This window comes from Schistocerca nitens, chromosome 7 (assembly GCF_023898315.1).
Source record: "Schistocerca nitens isolate TAMUIC-IGC-003100 chromosome 7, iqSchNite1.1, whole genome shotgun sequence".
Classification (NCBI taxonomy): domain Eukaryota; kingdom Metazoa; phylum Arthropoda; class Insecta; order Orthoptera; family Acrididae; genus Schistocerca; species Schistocerca nitens.
Window position 1 is genome coordinate 568,936,305 of NC_064620.1, and position 17,427 is coordinate 568,953,731.

Consider the following 17,427-nt stretch of genomic DNA (forward strand, 5'->3'; position numbering starts at 1 on the left):
CTGCCACCTTTCTTTCAAAATTTCTGAGACTCTTGAACGTCCTAACCGAAAAGAAAATGCTATGGTCTGGTCACTGCCGCCATTAGTATCTGGAAAAGATTAAAATAAATCACGCCAATAGAACGAATAGATAAGTTAACGACCAAAGATATGTTCGTTTAAATCCAATGACAATTTTATGAATACAATGAAACAAAAGAATCCATTAAGTAGAAAGTTCTCTCTAGCGGGACATACGGAACTAGATGTTACTATCGATTGCTGTATTCGTAAACACAGCAAAAAAAATTTATCACTCCACTCGTAACTACGTTGTGCGATAGCATTTTCTTCCGCCGAACCTTTCATATAATACAGCAAAACTGAAATTGAATAATGTACATGACTTCTGTTTGAAGCACAAAGAGGCCACAAATGGTAAAACTTACCTAAAAAAATGGTTAGTCTGCGCCTTGTATCAATTGGCTTTCTCCAGTTCGTTATGTACTTCTCGGTGCTACCTTTTTATCAGGCGATGCAGTTCCTCGAAACATTCTCGCGACATACGAAAATATTTGAAGAACCTATCTTCGTCAGACTCCAGATAATACACAAACGATGATATTCTAAGCTTTCTCTCTTGCCATTAATATCTTGTACGCAACATCTCCTCTTCTTGGTGCCATTTCGTAACGCTAGTGCGAGCTACTCATTTCTGCACTTAAAAAGAACACGCACAAAGATAACGTGTCCCGCATGAAGCTTCCAAATCGTCTAACGCCAAGACAATCGCGCTACGCATGCAAGCTTAATAATGGGGTTCGGCCCCTTCCACAGTGTGACAGCTGACGCATCAAGAGTCGCTGCTGCGGCCGGCCGTTGTTTGTGTGGCGTCCCTGGCCGCTGACTGGCCCGGCCCACCGCTGCGCCGGCCGTCGCAGAGAATTCTGTCTGGCCAGGCCTTTAGTTGGCCGTGCGGACCGCCCAAACGCCAGCCGATAGATATATTTGTTCGCCCGTTTTCCCTTCGGGCAGAGGACGTCTCACAAGTGCTTCAACTAGAGCTGATTGACCTACAATGCCATATCCGCCTGAAGGACCACTTTCTTATGTGTAAAACTTTGGATGAGTTTTACAGCTGTCTTCCACGAGAGAAATATCCTCTTTAGCACAAGCACGCGGCCAAACATCTCTCACTGTTTGGTTCCACGCATATTTGTGAGCGCTTTTTCTCTCTTTTAAAGCTTGCTAAAACTAAGAACCGTTCATTCCTTGGCGATGAAAATTTGACCAATTCTTTGAGGTTAGCGGTCTCACGGAATATTGTACCAAGCCAAGACAAAATCGTTTCCTCGAAAAACAAAAACGTGTAAAATGTTAATTGTCTTCTTTAACAATTTTGACTGTAAGAATTAAAGAGCTTTATAACCTTAATTCTATTTTAATAAGTTTCCAAACTTGGTCAGTTAAAATTATTACATGCAAAACAGCAAACTAAAAATCCGGTTTCTATACTCTGAAAAGGGATACAAAAATTGTAGCACGAAGTATAACAAAAAACATTTACATGTAACCACTAACAGTAAGAATGAGACTATATACCTTACACAAAATTATTTCTAAAATAGAATATTTTGTTTACGCTAGGTCTGACCGCGGGACAGTCCAGCGTAGAGCAGTGCTGTGCGGTCTCACTCGCTCTGCAGCGCTCTCTCTCTCTCTCTCTCTCTCTCTCTCTCTCTCCTACGCCGACACTAGCGACACACGGCCGCGGACGGGGCGCTGAACTACACTGTCTTGCCCCCGCGGGGCGAGGGCGCAATTCTTGGATGAGCCTGACTTAAACTGTTCCATATTACTAAGGAATATTGCTTAGGAAAGTAATAAAAATGAGCTACAAAGAAAATTAAGGAAAATATAATCTGCACCTTGGTTAAAACAAACAGAGGGTAATAATACAAATATATTCATTTAGAAGGGAATAAAAGGAAGATAGGAAAGGATAGATGTAATTGTTACCCGTCGCTCTCCGTGATCGGAAGAGGAAGCCTTGGATTTGTTTCGAACCTTAGCCTTCCGATTTGACATTACAAAATTTCCTACGTAATCTGACTACATATTAAGTACTCACTAATGAAAATATAGATGCAAACCAAGTCAGTTCAAAAATTTTGAAATTATCTATGGCTGTAACAATGCGTACTGCAAATGCAGGTGAACTGAGATGATACATTAATTCTAGGTTTGTGGGTTTTGAAATGGAAGTGTGCTCTCTCTGCAGCCCGAAGAACTTAAAACTCAGTCCAGTTAAAACACTGCACAGAACGTTGGTTGTATGTGCCGCCTGGCTACAAGCAATTCTATTGTGCGACGCAGGGCGAAGGGTGTGCCCCTACGATGTAGAACTGCACCTGCGGAAGACCTCTGTGTAGTCCTCAGCGTCCTTCGAAACGACAGTAACGTCATTTACGGCGCAACAGCACACTGGATGAAGATGGTCTTCAGGGACAAAACAAAAGCAGTCACAGAAGAAGACGTCATGAATAAACGTCACCTTTTGCCGGTGAATAGATGGCAGAGCGAGTGGGACACGTGAGATAAAGACCGGAGGGTGTATGATTTCTTGCCGACCATATGGGAAGGATTAGAAGTAAAACGCGCAATCCCGAAACGTGGAACGATTCACGCATTAACTGCACCCTGGGAAAGTTGCTCCCTCGAACATATAATACTGCGAACATATAATACGGCTAGTGTCATATTGTAGGTAGTGAGTTATATTGCTGAACTACATAGTAAGTTTACTACATTTGTTACAATTCTTAAGGGTAGACTGATGCGATAGAAGCAATTCGTCTACTAAATTCATCAACCTCGTCCGGTCCTCTGATAACAATGACATCAGTGTAATACCATCTTTCTGAGATTTCAGATATTCGCAAAAGTTCTGGCAACCAAAGGATAATTGTGAACAGGAATCTTCGAAGTTCGTCAAACAATTCAAAATGGTGAATATGTATGTCCCTAAGGGTCCATCGGTTGCTCCCAACTGGCAGTGTAATCTCGTAGCTATCCAAATGAAGATTTTCAGCGTTGGATTCGTCACGTGTGCTTGAACCAGCTTGAAGATGGATTGAAAGATGTCGGCCAGGGTCTCCATTACAGCTCTGCAAGTAACATATCACCCAAATCAGCATCGTCTTCTTCTGAATCAGATACTTGGCTTAACGAGCCACCACAACGTACACTTCTGAATAATGGACTATTTGCACAGAACATGCACCAATGGCTATATTGTTTAATGTGTGGCGACAAGTTACACCATATGAAAAATATGGTGCCTTGGTTACCATATTAATTTTCATATCAATTAAAAGTGGTTGTAGTTGCTAGTTTTGCCATGAATCTGATAATTTGTATAAGCAATTCTCACAAATAGTATATACGAATTGTTTATAAGTAACTTCACAAAAAACATTTTAATTTTAAATTTACTTTGCCAGAATGCAGTAATATCAAAAAAAGACATTGTAATCAAAGCGAGTGTTTGCCACGGAACTGGAATTCCCGCTCTAAGTTTTGAAGAAGCTTCTACTGCATCATTTACTATTTCATTAATCATGGGAACATTTTCACTTCTATCAAATATATGACATTCTGGCAGTCTATATGAATTTAACATGAAATTGAATTTTGAATAACGGAATTCCAATAAAATACCTTCTCTTATAGTTTGTGGTAACTCCAATTGATAAACATCCAAGGCATTTTGAAGTCTTCCACAAACGGCAATTCGTGCAAGTTTGTACAAAGTGTCCATTATACAGAAATGTACTTACTGTTTCTGGCAGCTCGTCAGAGACAATAGACGTTCTCGCAGTGGATTCAGAGGACATGACGTGCTGTGCTCCAAATCATCCTCCTTATATACTAAAATTCGGATACAGCCGGTTAAAACAACTCCTATTATCAACACGTGTCGGGCAACCTTTTGCTGGCGTGGGTGCTTGCTCAGATAATTGTCCTTAAAGGACAAATTATCTCGGCGGGACAGTGACGCCGCCATCGCGACCTTGGGGGGCCCCTTTTTTTTATCAGTTGCTGACCCTCGAATCATGAAACGACGACGCGTCATGTTTCCATTTTTTTATCAGCAACTGATAAAAAAAAGGGGCCGTTAAACAAGAAAAGCCAGTTGCTTTCTACAAGTTGTGGAAATGTATGGCGAATGCTCTTAATAAGTTACACTTCGAGTGTGACCTTTAGGTCATTCTTAGAGTAGTTATAGCTGTCATATCTTCATGCAGATTCTCAGAAAGACAGATCTCGACGTGGGGTCATCGAGTTATACATTTCTGACCAGCATTTTTTTTTTATTTGGAAGTTCCTGTGTAGCTGTTGTTACGACGCGCGCCGCTACTTGTTACGACTTCGGCACCACTCGTTAGCAGCAGACACAGTGGCTGCGCCTAAGACTGAGGCGGCGTGGAGTTTTACAATTATTTATTGAACTTTCTTTACAATTTCTCCCTCGTCGTCGCTGCCCAGCTCTGCGGATCCCTCCGCCTGGCTGCCGCTGTGTAGATTCTCCGACAACGCGCGCAACGCTCGCCACTGATCGCAGTCGGCAGCCTCAGGCCACCAGTGCTCCGCTGAAGCCAGGATGCCCTGTGGTTGAGACGAACTCGTCGCCGCTCGGCGCCCCCCGTGCGGGCACGAGGCCGGTGTGGTCTAGCGGTTCTAGGCGCTTCAGTCTGGAACAGCGCGAACGCTACGGTCGAAGGTTCGAATCCTGCCTCGGGCATGGATGTGTGTGATGTCCTTAGGTTAGTTAGGTTTAAGGGGCTCCGGAAAGGCTCAAAATCATGAAAAGTTCAATTTTTACTTTTTTGCGTTTTCTAAATCTGCAGACTATTACCTTTTAATAGATATATAATTTATTCGATTCCGAAGAATACAACTATTTTTAAATTTTTTTTGAAATGTGTTCTACATGGGCGTGACCCACTGTGGCGCTGTTAAACTGCTGTCAAATGGTGTTATTATTAACGTCCGTGTTCATCAGGTACATTTTAGTGATGTGAGATAAAGTATGTGTTGTGGCTAACCTGTGATGGTTCAATATATATATCGCTGGTGTGATTGTCGATCGTTTCATGTTTATTTACTCTGTCGTTATCTCGAAAATATTCGTAATTAATTCTGTTTCTTGAGTCTCTGTTTTGTTGAAGTATAATAATGAGTAAAAGTAAAGTTATTAGAAATCCTCTGAAGGCTTTTAAGAAAAGGAGAAATGTTGGAAAGCCAAAGGTATGTGTTATTACTGTAAACAATAAAGACGATGAAAATCCCCAACATGGCTTGTGTCCCAAAGAAGAAGACAGTTGGTGTAAATATAACAAAGGATTGCTAACTGGTGAAGTGTACACTCATAAGCATAGTCTGCCTCATGCAATAATGGTGGTGATAAAACCTATTTTCAGAGACTTAGCAGCACCTGAACTGTTGAAAAAGTGTATTCACGGAAAAACTCAAAACCCCAATGAAAGTGTAAATAGTGTTATATGGTCGAGAATCCCCAAGACTGTATTTGTTGGAATAGAAACACTTCACTTTGGTGTGTATGATGCTGTTGCGACTTTCAATGATGGCAACATAGTAAGGTGCAAGGTATTTAGAAATATGGGAATGAAGATAGGTTCTAACATGGTACGAGCGATGCTTGCTTTAGACAAGGAACGCCTTCGGGCTGCAGACAGGGCTGTAAAGAGTCTAGAAATACAAGCAAGAGTAAACAGGAGGAGGAACAAGAGGAAGCTGGAGGAGGAGTTTGCAGAGGATGAAGATAATCCATCCTATGTACCTGGAATGCACTAAAAAGTTTATCCAATTTTTGTCGCTCGATTCCCAAAACTTTTATTTTCTAATACTAATTACATGTTTTCTAAGGATCTTCCAAACATATTTGTTTCAAACATTCAGTAAATGTTACACAGTATCTTCTGCATAATTTAACACAGCCTTTTTCCAAAAAACTGCATATTTTTTAATATATAAATAAAAAATTGCAAAAAAATGTTGTGAATTTTCATTACAATTGAAAAAAAATCATCTTTAATAACTGAACAAAAATTTTGTAAAATCCCTGTGTTAAGTTGTAGCCCATATTCCAATAAATAATCTGTAAAAAGTTCAACTTCCTACCTCAAATACTTTGTGAGGAAAGATGTAATTTATAAGCGTTATTTTAACATTGCAAGTATAGGGCGTTCCGGAGCCCCTTAAGTAGCTCTAAGTTCTAGGGGACTGATGACCACAGATGTTAAGTCCCATAGTGCTCAGAGCCATTTGAACCACTTTGCGGGAACGATCACGGAGCCGCGTCGCCGTGAGGTCAGCTGGCGGCTGGGAAGCCGTCACTCGCGACGTCCGCGAGGTCCCATCATGGACGGACCACGCGCCGTGGGGCCGGGTTGCAGTGGAGTCCGGGCGTCAGTCCCTGGCGTCGCCTGTGACCGAGACCGCGCGGCGGCCACTCCTGCTGGAAGTTCTCGCTGTAGTTAGTCAGCCATGGTCGGCCCGACCTCCAGAGCTGATGTTGACATCTGGTGGCGAACGGATGTCTCCTGCGAGCTGGAACAGACTTCCAGAATCGTCACCTAGGAAGATTGAACATTCGCACACGGACCACGTCCGTCCTCAGATCCGAACTGCGTCCTAATGGCTTCTGTCTGTTGCTGCCTGTGCTCCTCTATTTATATCCGGCTGGAGGGCGTTTTTTACCCTCAGTGGTAGTTTTTTGTTATTACTCCCGCAGTACATTTCAGCGTAACTTGGCGTGCTCACCTCACTTCCCCTTACTCAGCACTCTCCAGGCTTCGCTCGGCGCTCGATCTGTGTGCGTCCTTGCGTCAGGATGTTGGTAGACTGCTGCTGTCAGCGAGGCTATATGTGCATGCTTATTTCGCAACGCATCGGTCGCCGGCGTGCCTCTGTTTTGGCATTCTCCACTGCGTTCAAATGGCTCTGAGAACTATGGGACTTAACATCTGAAGTCATCAGTCCCCTAGAACTTAGAACTACTTAAACCTAACTAACCTAAGGACATTACGCACATCCATGCCAGAGGCAGGATTCGAACCTGCGACCGTAGCGGTCGCGCTGTTCCATACTGAAGCGCCTAGAACCGCTCGGCCGCACCGGGTGGCTCTCCTCTGCGTGAAACAACGCTTACTACATGTGGCCGCAACACTATGATCGTATGTTTTGCTATCTCTAATATTATTTTACAAATATGTGTAGTTTGTAGCTGCGTTTGTGTTATATTTTACCATGTTTATCGTGCGTCTGCTCCATCTTCTGCTCCTGCATCACCATATGATTTTTTTTTCTCTATAATTATCGCTGTCAGCGTAATAGTTACATTTAGTGTGGCTGCGGATCTACACGGCTTCTTATTGCATATTATTCTTGTAATATTCTTGAAATTACGTACGCTCTTCTGTCTAGATCTTTCTGTTGGCCTGGGTACCTAAGGATGTTGTGTAATACATTGTATCATCCTTTGTCGTTCTGCTGTGTACGGGAGTTGCAGTGCAGTATTATATGTTCGAGGGAGCAACTTTCCCCGGATGCAGTTAATGCGTGAATCGTTCCACGTTTCGGGATTGCGCGTTTTACTTCTAATCCTTCCCATACGGTCGGCAAGAAAGCATACACCCTCCGGTCTTTATCTCACGTGTCCCACTCGCTCTGCCATCTATTCACCGGCAAAAGGTGACGTTTATTCATGACGTCTTCTTCTGTGACTGCTTTCGTTTTGTCCCTGAAGACCATCTTCATCCAGTGTGCTGTAGCGCCGTAAATGACGTTACTGTCGTTTCGAAGGACGCTGAGGATTACACTGAGGTCTTCCGCAGGTGCAGTTCTACATCGTAGGGGCACACCCTTCGCCCTGCGTCGCACAATAGAATTGCTTGTTGCCAGGCGGCACATACAACCAACGTTCTGTGCAGTGTTTTAACTGGAGTGAGTTTTATGTTCTTCGGGCTGCAGAGAGAGCACACTTCCATTTAAAAACCCACAAACCTAGAATTAATGTATCATCTCAGTTCACCTGCATTTGCAGTACGCATTGTTACAGCCATAGATAATTTCAAAATTTTTGAACTGACTTGTTTTGCATCTATATTTTCATTAGTGAGTTACGGAATTACTTTCTGGAGAAACTAAAGTTACAGTGGCAGTGTTTTCAGAATACCGGGCCGTGTTATAAGAATTACATCTTGTGTTGGTTTTAGAAGATCCTGCAAAGGACTATTAAAAACTATAGGCTTTTTTGTCTAGCACATCACTAAACAGATTATCTGATCAAAAGTATCCGGATACCTATTAATGTAAATTAAAATCGGCTAGACTGAAATTTTCACAATGCAGCAGAGTGTGCGTTGATATGGAACTTGCTGGCAGCTCAAAAATTTTGTTCCGGACTGAGACTCAAACTCGAGACCTTTGCCTTTCGCGGGCAGTTGCTCCTCTTAAAATGGGATGTTTCTACCGTTCGCCTTCATGACGGCTCGAACTAGGCTTGGGACTCTTCAAATTAGGTTTCTGAATATGAGTAGGCGATAGGCAACCCATTCTTCTTCAAGAGGCGAAACCAATCGAGGTAGTGATTTTGGACGCTGCAGTATGGAGTGAAGTCGACTTTCAAATTTATCCAAAATGTGTTCCATCGGGTTCACTTAGGAACTTGGGGAACACGGGTCCATTTCAGGGAGGTTGCTGTCCACAAACCATTCTCTCCCAGACGTTCATTTATCAAAGGGTCTATTGTCAAATTCAAAAATGGTTCAAATGGCTCTGAGCACTTTGGGACTTAACATCTGTGGTCATCAGTCCCCTAGAAGTTAGAACTACTTAAACCTAACTAACCTAAGGACATCACACACATCCATGCCCGAGGCAGGATTCGAACCTGCGACCGTAGCGGTCACGGGGTTCCAGACTGAAGCGCCTAGAACCGCACGGCCACTCCGGCCGGCGGTCTATCGTCATGCTGATACAAACCACCCATCGTCTCCAAACAGTTGTCGTTCTCTTCACAGGACACATTACTGTAGAATGTATTCATCTCTTCTCACATTTAGCGTGAACCATGTAAAGCAACCCAGTACATTGCCATCTGCTCCGTACTGTACTGTTGCCCCAACCCATGATGGCGGGTAATGTTCTCCAGGCATTTGTAAAGGACAGTCCTTTCCATCCGGTTATTCATAATCCAGATCACTCGTTTCCAGTCACCCACTTACCAGTGGCTTCGCTCTTCACGCCCTCGCCACATGATGCGTGGCTTACCATTGATTATAGGAATGTGTGGCTTTGAGGAACCGCTCGACGACTCTACCCCACGCGACGGGCCAGAACATTTGTGCAGTTGAAGAGTTCACACGAATGTGCATATACAAATGTTCGTTAAAAAATGATAGTGCAGATTTTGGTTCTCACGTATCAGGGGATTATTTCCACACTTGGTGCATTACGACCGAAGTGGCCGTGCGGTTAAAGGCGCTGCAGTCTGGAACCGCAGGACCGCTACGGTCGCAGGTTCGAATCCTGCCTCGGGCATGGATGTTTGTGATGTCCTTAGGTTAGTTAGGTTTAACTAGTTCTAAGTTCTAGGGGACTAATGACCTCAGAAGTTGAGTCCCATAGTGCTCAGAGCCATTTGAACCATTTTTGGTGCATTAGTACACTGTTCCACACCCGCGCATTAGTTATAGTTTTTGAATTAATATTCCTCAGACTTAAGTACAGTTTATGCTAGGGAACAAAAATTAGGCGATTATTATAGCAAAATCATTTTTTCACGACACAGTTTAATCACTATTTATTGGCGTCGTCCTTTTCTTTCACACAATGAAATTAGCACTGGTGAGACGGTTGACAGTTTTCCTTTAATAATAATTTGACTACGAGCCCCAAATAGCAGTAATGTAGGCTGCTGTAATCGAAAATTACTCGATCAATTGAAAGAGAACCACAAGTCCCACTGTCCTCTTTGTTCTAGCAGTTTTGGCGCGAAATCACAGCTAGCCACATGTTCACTTACGCCGATGTATACCTCGTAATCACACAAATAATCGTAGCACTTCCAGTTCACCAAATATATGCTTGCACACTTGCACTATTAAACAATACTCTTTGTCGAAATAAATCGCCGCGAAAAATTCTTACTCAAACGACCACAAGTGGGGCTCGCTCGCCACCCACCCGCCAAACGACTGACCAACGACTGACTACTGGGCAAGATGGCCGCTCGCTTATATGGGCTCGGATGTCTAACCTCCCCCCCCCCCCCCTGGTTATGCAAGTACCTATCTCATCAGTTAAGGTTACAAATTTTGATACATACATCCCTCAACAGAAATAGGAACACCATCGGAACCGCGCTAAAAAGTAAATCTTATTTACTATGTTACATTAATTTCTAAGATTATTCTACTGCCCGTAAATCAAGTTTTTAGTTCCTGAAAAATTTCGCCACTTAGCGCAAAATTTGTTTGTTTACATCTGTGCTGCAAAGTTTTAGCATAGAACTGCATATAGCACTGTTTTTAGACGTAATCTATAGCGATCTACACATTGCGCTGCTCAAAATTATGGGCGATAAATGTTAATAATTTGAAAACAATGAAAACTATTGCAAGTTAAGTGTATAGTATAACTTAACTAGTTTAAAATAAGTGTGATGCCACACAAAGTATTATAAAGTGCCGTTCTTTACGTCATAAATTTTCTATTGAATTTTATAAACAATTTCCCATCGAACTTTATTGCTCTTTACGAGCTTACTTATTTATGAATCTTAACATATGACTACGGCACTCGATCCGCTATGACGAGACGTTTTTAATGAGCGCTCGCTCATCTCTGTAAGTTGTTATTTACTATTTTTATTATTCGTGATATTAAACAATTTTCGCCGGCCTAAGTGGCCGTGCGGTTCTAGGCGCTGCAGTCTGAAACCGCGAGACCCGCTACGGTCGCAGGTGCGAATCCTGCCTCGGGCATGGATGTGTGTGATGTCCTTAGGTTAGTTAGGTTTCACTAGTTCTAAGTTTTAGGGGACTAATGACCTCAGAAGTTGAGTCCCATAGTGCTCAGAGCCATTTAAACAATTTTCAAGTTGCTATAATTTTTGCGCCTCGTGACTTAAAATAAAGATCGATCTCTCAGAACGTGCATATTAGTGACCACAATCCACTGCCGCATCGCTCTTCACCGTAAGTTGCATAGTTCTCGCGTAATGCACCAAAAACCAAACAGTGCCCCAAGCTGCAGGGCACGTGGCCGCCCAACGGCGAAGGCGTCCCGCCGAAACGTTGCAAATCTCGAGCGTTCGCGCCACGCGATTCCGAAAATGGCGCACCATGTCGCACGCTCGTTCTCCACAAAGCAATCCTTGCATACTAGACCTATTCATCTGGTAACGGTGGTTTGTACCGTCACACCTATTGCGTTTAATTCGCAACTCACAGTCATTGTTCTACCTAGATCGCTGGTAGCGCTTTACGGTTCACAGGTGACACCTTCCGCTGGTATCATGCAGTTGTTACAGCCGCCCTACGCAGTGCTCGGTGGTCTCTGCCTTCCAATATATGAGGTATCATGATCTTGGTTCAACTGTGATTGTGCCTTCGCATTTCCACTTCACGTCGCTTCACCAGCAATTGACTTGGGTGCCTTTGGAAGCGTTGAAATGCCGCTGATGGATTTGTTACTCAGGTGATAACCAATGCTTGGTTGACGTTCGGACATAATGAACTCTTGTGACTGGCCAATTCTGCTGTTACTGTTTCTATATCGACAGCACCATAACTCCCGTCTCGTTTAATAATTGTTGGGTTCGCCTGTCATGGCTTCTAGTGGTAAATTCCACACGTGCTTCCGGATGTAGTTTGGGCGAGAAAGTGTATATGTTTATTATTATGCCTTGTCATTATCAATATTTCTCTTTCGTTAAAATCAGGGAAAGGCATCAGTGTACCTCTAGGACAATAAACATCTAAAAATGTGTTAGTATTAGTAAAGAGAGGAGTCAGATTCTTAGCTAAATTATTTTTTCACTTACCAGGTCTTACTTTTTTTGGGGGGGGGGGGAAAGGGGGGGGGAGGAATTCGATCCTGAATTACAGAACTGCCTGTTGACAACCTCCTGTTACTCCAACTCTAGGGAAGAGTGCCAGCCGATGTGGTCGAGCGGTTCTAGGCGCTTCAGTCTGGAACCGCGCGACCGCAACGGTCGCAGGTTCGAATCCTGCCCCGGGCATATAAGTGTGTGGTGTCCTTAGGTTAGTTAGGTTTAAGTAGTTCTAAGTTCTAGGGGACAGATGACCTCAGATGTTAAATTCCATAGTGCTCAGAACCATTTGAACCATTTTTTTCCACGGAAGTGTACCTTCACAAAATCTCTTAATAATCACTGCTTTACATTATTTTACAGAAGATAACATTAGCACAATAACACAATATTGTTAAATTACTTGAATGCATTGCTGTTTTATAAATAATGAGTCTTTGCCTTCTTTCCACATGCCAGAGACAATTAGCCGCAGAATGCTTGGAATAAGACTAACGTAGTGTAATATAAAAAAGGTCTCAAGGTAGTAATATAAAGTAAGAATAGTAAGTGAGTTAGTGGAATTTTAAGACACTGGATTAGCATTCGGGACTTCAAATTCCCGCCCAGTCATCCAGATTTAGATTCCCATAATCCAGATTTAGATTCTCCGTGCTTTCGCTAAATCGCTCCTCTTTATTTGTGTCTATAATTTTCCGTAAGGGTCTTCTCATGATAGTATGAACGGCTAATTTTTCGAGCTGGCAGCAATGAAATGCACTACATAGCCAAAACAGATGGAATTAGTGCTTTGCGGAAGTTTTCTTCTTAATACAAATGCGCTCCCTCCATATACCATACACGTAACTTGTCTAAAAACATGCGTAAATATTGGCCAGTATAAATCAATGCTACGAAGAGAGTAGATACAACCACATCCATTGCTACACTATGTGATCAAAAGTACCCGGACGCCCTCCAAAACATCCGTTTTTCAAAAAAAATGGCTCTGAGCACTATGCGACTTAACTTCTGAGGACATCACACACATCCATGCCCGAGGCAGGATTCGAACCTGCGACCGAAGCGGTCGCTCGGGTCCAGACTGTAGCGCCTAGAACAGCACGGCCACTCCGGCCGGCGCATCCGTTTTTCATATTAGGTGCACTGTGCTGCCATCTACTGCCATGGTATCCATATCGGAGATCTCAGTAGTCATTAGACATCGTGAGAGAGCAGAATGGGCCGCTCCATGGAACTCACGCACTTCGAACGTGGTCCGCTGTCTGGGTGTCACTTGTGTCACACGTCTATACGCGAGATTTTCACACTCCTAACACAGGCGTACATTGATGTTTTAAGCACCTTCTTGCTTTCCATTGTTGAAGAGCAAATTGGGGATGGCGATTGCATCTTTCAACACGATCGACCACGTGCTTATAATGCACGGCTTGTGGCGGAGTGGTTACACGAGAATAACATCCCTGTAATGGTCTCGCCTGTACAGAATCCTGACCTGAATCCTATAGAACACCTTTAGGATGTTTTGGAACGCCGACTTCGACCCAGGCCTCAGCGACCGACATCGATACCTTTCCCCAGTGCAGCACTCCGTGAAGAATGGGCTGCCGTTCCCGAAGAAACCATCCAGCACCTGACTGAACATATGCCTGCGAGAGTGGAAGCCGTCATCACGGCAAAGCGTGGGCCAACACAATATTGAATTCCATCATTACCGATGGAGGGTGCCACGAACTCGTAAGTCATTTTCAGGCAGGAGTCCGGATACTTTTGATCACATACTGTATATTGTTGCAATGGCAATGGAAATATCCTTTTCTAACTTTGTTTTAACGGTGAAACTGTTTTAAGTAGCTTAACAAAAATTAATTTCACTTTTTAAATGAAAGCTATTATCTCAATATCGCTGGGCAAATGTGTTAATGCTGACACAGGATAGAGCATGGAAATTTATTCTCACTGAAATTCAAATTGTAATCAGCCTTGCATAAATGTAATGACTTTCAAATATTAAGTAAAGCTTTTTAAGGTTAATTCACCTGCTTACGTTGTCGGGCGAAGCCCGTAAATAAGCAATGTCCCAAACGTTAACGTAATGGCTGCCTGTGCATCATTACAACAAAAGAAAGGCAGATGGTCAAACGAATTTCCTGTATTGTTATCCTCACGATTCTCTCACATGGAGGGAGATGAAATGAATACACACTACATATATTGTGGAAAGACAGTAACATACATAGCCCTCTACAAGAAATTACGTCCGTAGATTTTGGTTCCAGAACACAAGTAAAAAGCTTCAAAGTCATTCATACAGATTTTATAGACTATGGCCTCTCTGGGATATTACAATACATAACATATAATAACATCCATTTCACCAGAGACAATATTAACTAAATTTCAGCATTCTTTCACTTTTTGCAGTTTCAAATTTATTTACGACATTGGGTAATCGGCGTTTGTAGATTAACTCGTAAGTTTTCTTTCTCTGATGTTCTTACACTTCCTTCATGCGACATATTTTTAACAGAATTTTTCCAGGTTTGAAGATGACACGGCCCATTTCCTTCCTCCCCCGTCCGCTGTCCGAGGTTTGCATTCCATTCCTTCCCTGTACGACAGTACAACTTCCAGTTGACGTTTTGACATTTCGTACTTTTTTGACGTCATTGTATTCCAGTGTAACTCTCACTGTTAACCCAGCCTATGTTTGAACACAGTCTTTCACCGAGATTTATAAGAGAGTAATTTTACGGCGGCACGCTGCACTCCTGAGCAACGTCAAAACGTTGTGGAAGGTCTCCTTGTTAGGATCGGGCTTCAGTCCGTCGTAGCATACCAACAATGAGATCATCGATCCAGCCCAGGTCCAGATTATCCCATTCTTCAACGGAGATTCTGCGTATGTCACACAGAGTACGTGGACTCGTCGACGTCCAGAAATAGATTTTTCAGTCAACCCCACGCAAGTTAGATGCGTTCATGTTCGGGGAATCGGCAGGCCACTTCATTCTGGCGATCCTAGCATGCTGAAAAACCACCCCGATGAGCATGAATAGTCATCGACGAAGATGAAATTGTCACCCAGATAGTAGCAGAATCTCTGTGGAACAGCGAGGCTGCCGTCAACAACCACTAGAGGTCTACAGTGGCCCCATGTAAAGACGCCCCAGAACATCACTCAACCATCACCTTGTTGCGCACGTGGGACACGGTGCTGGAACTGTCAGGTATTACTGGGTTGTCTTCAAACACGTTGTCTGCAATTATCCGGGTACAGGCGGCTTTCGGCTAAACAACACCCGACTCCAATCCTGGGGCGTCCATTCCGTATGATTTCTTGTCCATCCGTGAATAAGTCCACGGTGTTGTGATGTATGATGTGGTGCTCGCCATGATCGTCACGATTGGAGACGCACCATGCAGTCACCCCCTAATAGAGGAGGAGGAGATTTAGTGTTTGACGTCCCGTCGACAACGAGGTCATTAGAGACGGAGTGCAAGCTCGGGTTAGGGAAGGATGGGGAAGGAAATCGGCCGTGCCCTTTCAAAGGATCCATCCCGGCGTTGGCCTGAAGCGATTTAGGGAAATCACAGAAAACCTAAATCAGGATGGCCGGAGACGGGATTGAACCGTCGTCCTCCCGAATGCGAGTCCAGTGTGACCTCCTAATAGTCTGATGCGATACATTACGCCCTTTGCCTCTTCGAACTCCGAATTCATTTCTGGAACACTCATCCCACGGTTCATTTGACTCAAAAGTCGAAGATATCGACCATCCTATGCTCCTGTTGAACTTGGACGGCCTGTGCGACGTTAGTCCTGAACATTACCTGTCAGTCGGAACTGATTCTATGTCCGCTCCTTCTGTGTCTCGGGCTCACACGCCGCGCAACTTCCGACGTTGACAAGCCTTTTGAGAGTAACTTAATGAGACAGATGCGATCTTGGGCCGCGATCGTCCTTCGTGGCATGATAGACGGTCGTAGTACTGTCCCACAGACGCTAGTAATGCGTCCATACTGGTATTTCACTTTCAACTTCAGTCTCTTTCACTCTGGCGTTCTACCTGCAAAAAGTATTCCGGGGAATGTGTGTATGTTTACTAACAACGTCAGTTGATGAACATCAACACTCGGCAAGCCACGTGACGGTGTGTGGCGGAGGGTACGTCTGCTACCACAAACTAATCCTCGCTTCCCTCTTCCATTCGTGAATGCCATTGTAAAAAATGATTGTCGATAAGCATATGTATTAGTGCTAATTTCTCGGATTTTTGCAAGGAATTATTGTATTGACTCATTCTTCTCCGAAAGTACTGTCTCGAAATTGTAATAGAAAGCATCTCCGTGATGCACAACACCTCTGTTTTAGCTCCAGCCGCTGTAGTTCGTTGAATATCTCTGATCTTCCTTTCGGTGAAGGAGCAGTCACAATAGCAACATACCTGTGCATAGCGATGTGATTCATAAGTCTTTTTGCTCCTTTTGCTATGCGTGCGTAGGAGTTGAGTTTTTGACGGGAGGCAGGGAAGCCAATAATACAAATGTAACAAATGCAAGTGAATCTGGATGATCTGAATATAATGTCCATTAGACCACGACATATTGGACCATGAGATTATGTTACTTAAGGGTGTGGTAGGCCCGTCCGGCTGGCCGTGCGGTCTAACGCACGGCTTTCCGGGCGGATTTGTGTCGAGGTCCGGTGAGCCGACCAGTCCGAGGATGGTTTTTAGGCGGTTTTCCATCTGCCTCGGCAAATGCGGGCTGGTTCCCCTTATTGCGCCTCAGCTACACTATGTCGGCGATTGCTGCGCAAACAAGTTCTCCACGTACGCGTACACCACCATTACTCTACCACGCAAACATAGATGTTACATTCGCCTGGGCGGGTCCACCGGGGGCCGAACCGCACAGTAACCCTGGGTTCGGTGTGGGGTGGTGGAGGGGTTAAATAGCAACATACCTGTGCATAGCGATGTGATTTATAAGTCTTTTTGCTCCTTTTGCTATGCGTGCGTAGGAGTTGAGTTTTTGACGGGATGTAGGGAAGCCAATAATGCAAATGTAACAAATGAAAGTGAATCTGGATGATCTGAATATAATGTCCATTAGACCACGACATATTGGACCATGAGATTTTGTTACTTAAGGGTGTGGTAGGCCCGTCCGGTTGGCCGTGCGGTCTAACGCACGGCTTTCCGGGCGGATTTGTGTCGAGGTCCGGTGAGCCGACCTGTCCGTGGATGGTTTTTAGGCGGTTTTCCATCTGCCTCGGCAAATGCGGGCTGGTTCCCCTTATT

The 17,427-nt window shown here is 43.9% G+C and overlaps 1 protein-coding gene across 1 annotated transcript in view; it reads left to right on the top strand.

Annotated features, from left to right (window-relative positions):
* LOC126195752 (neuropilin and tolloid-like protein 2) overlaps positions 1-17,427 on the top strand; it is a gene marked incomplete at its 3' end in the record, with an annotated part of 1,334,530 nt that overhangs the window by 184,206 nt on the left and 1,132,897 nt on the right. The gene's annotated exons all lie outside the window — the stretch shown is intronic.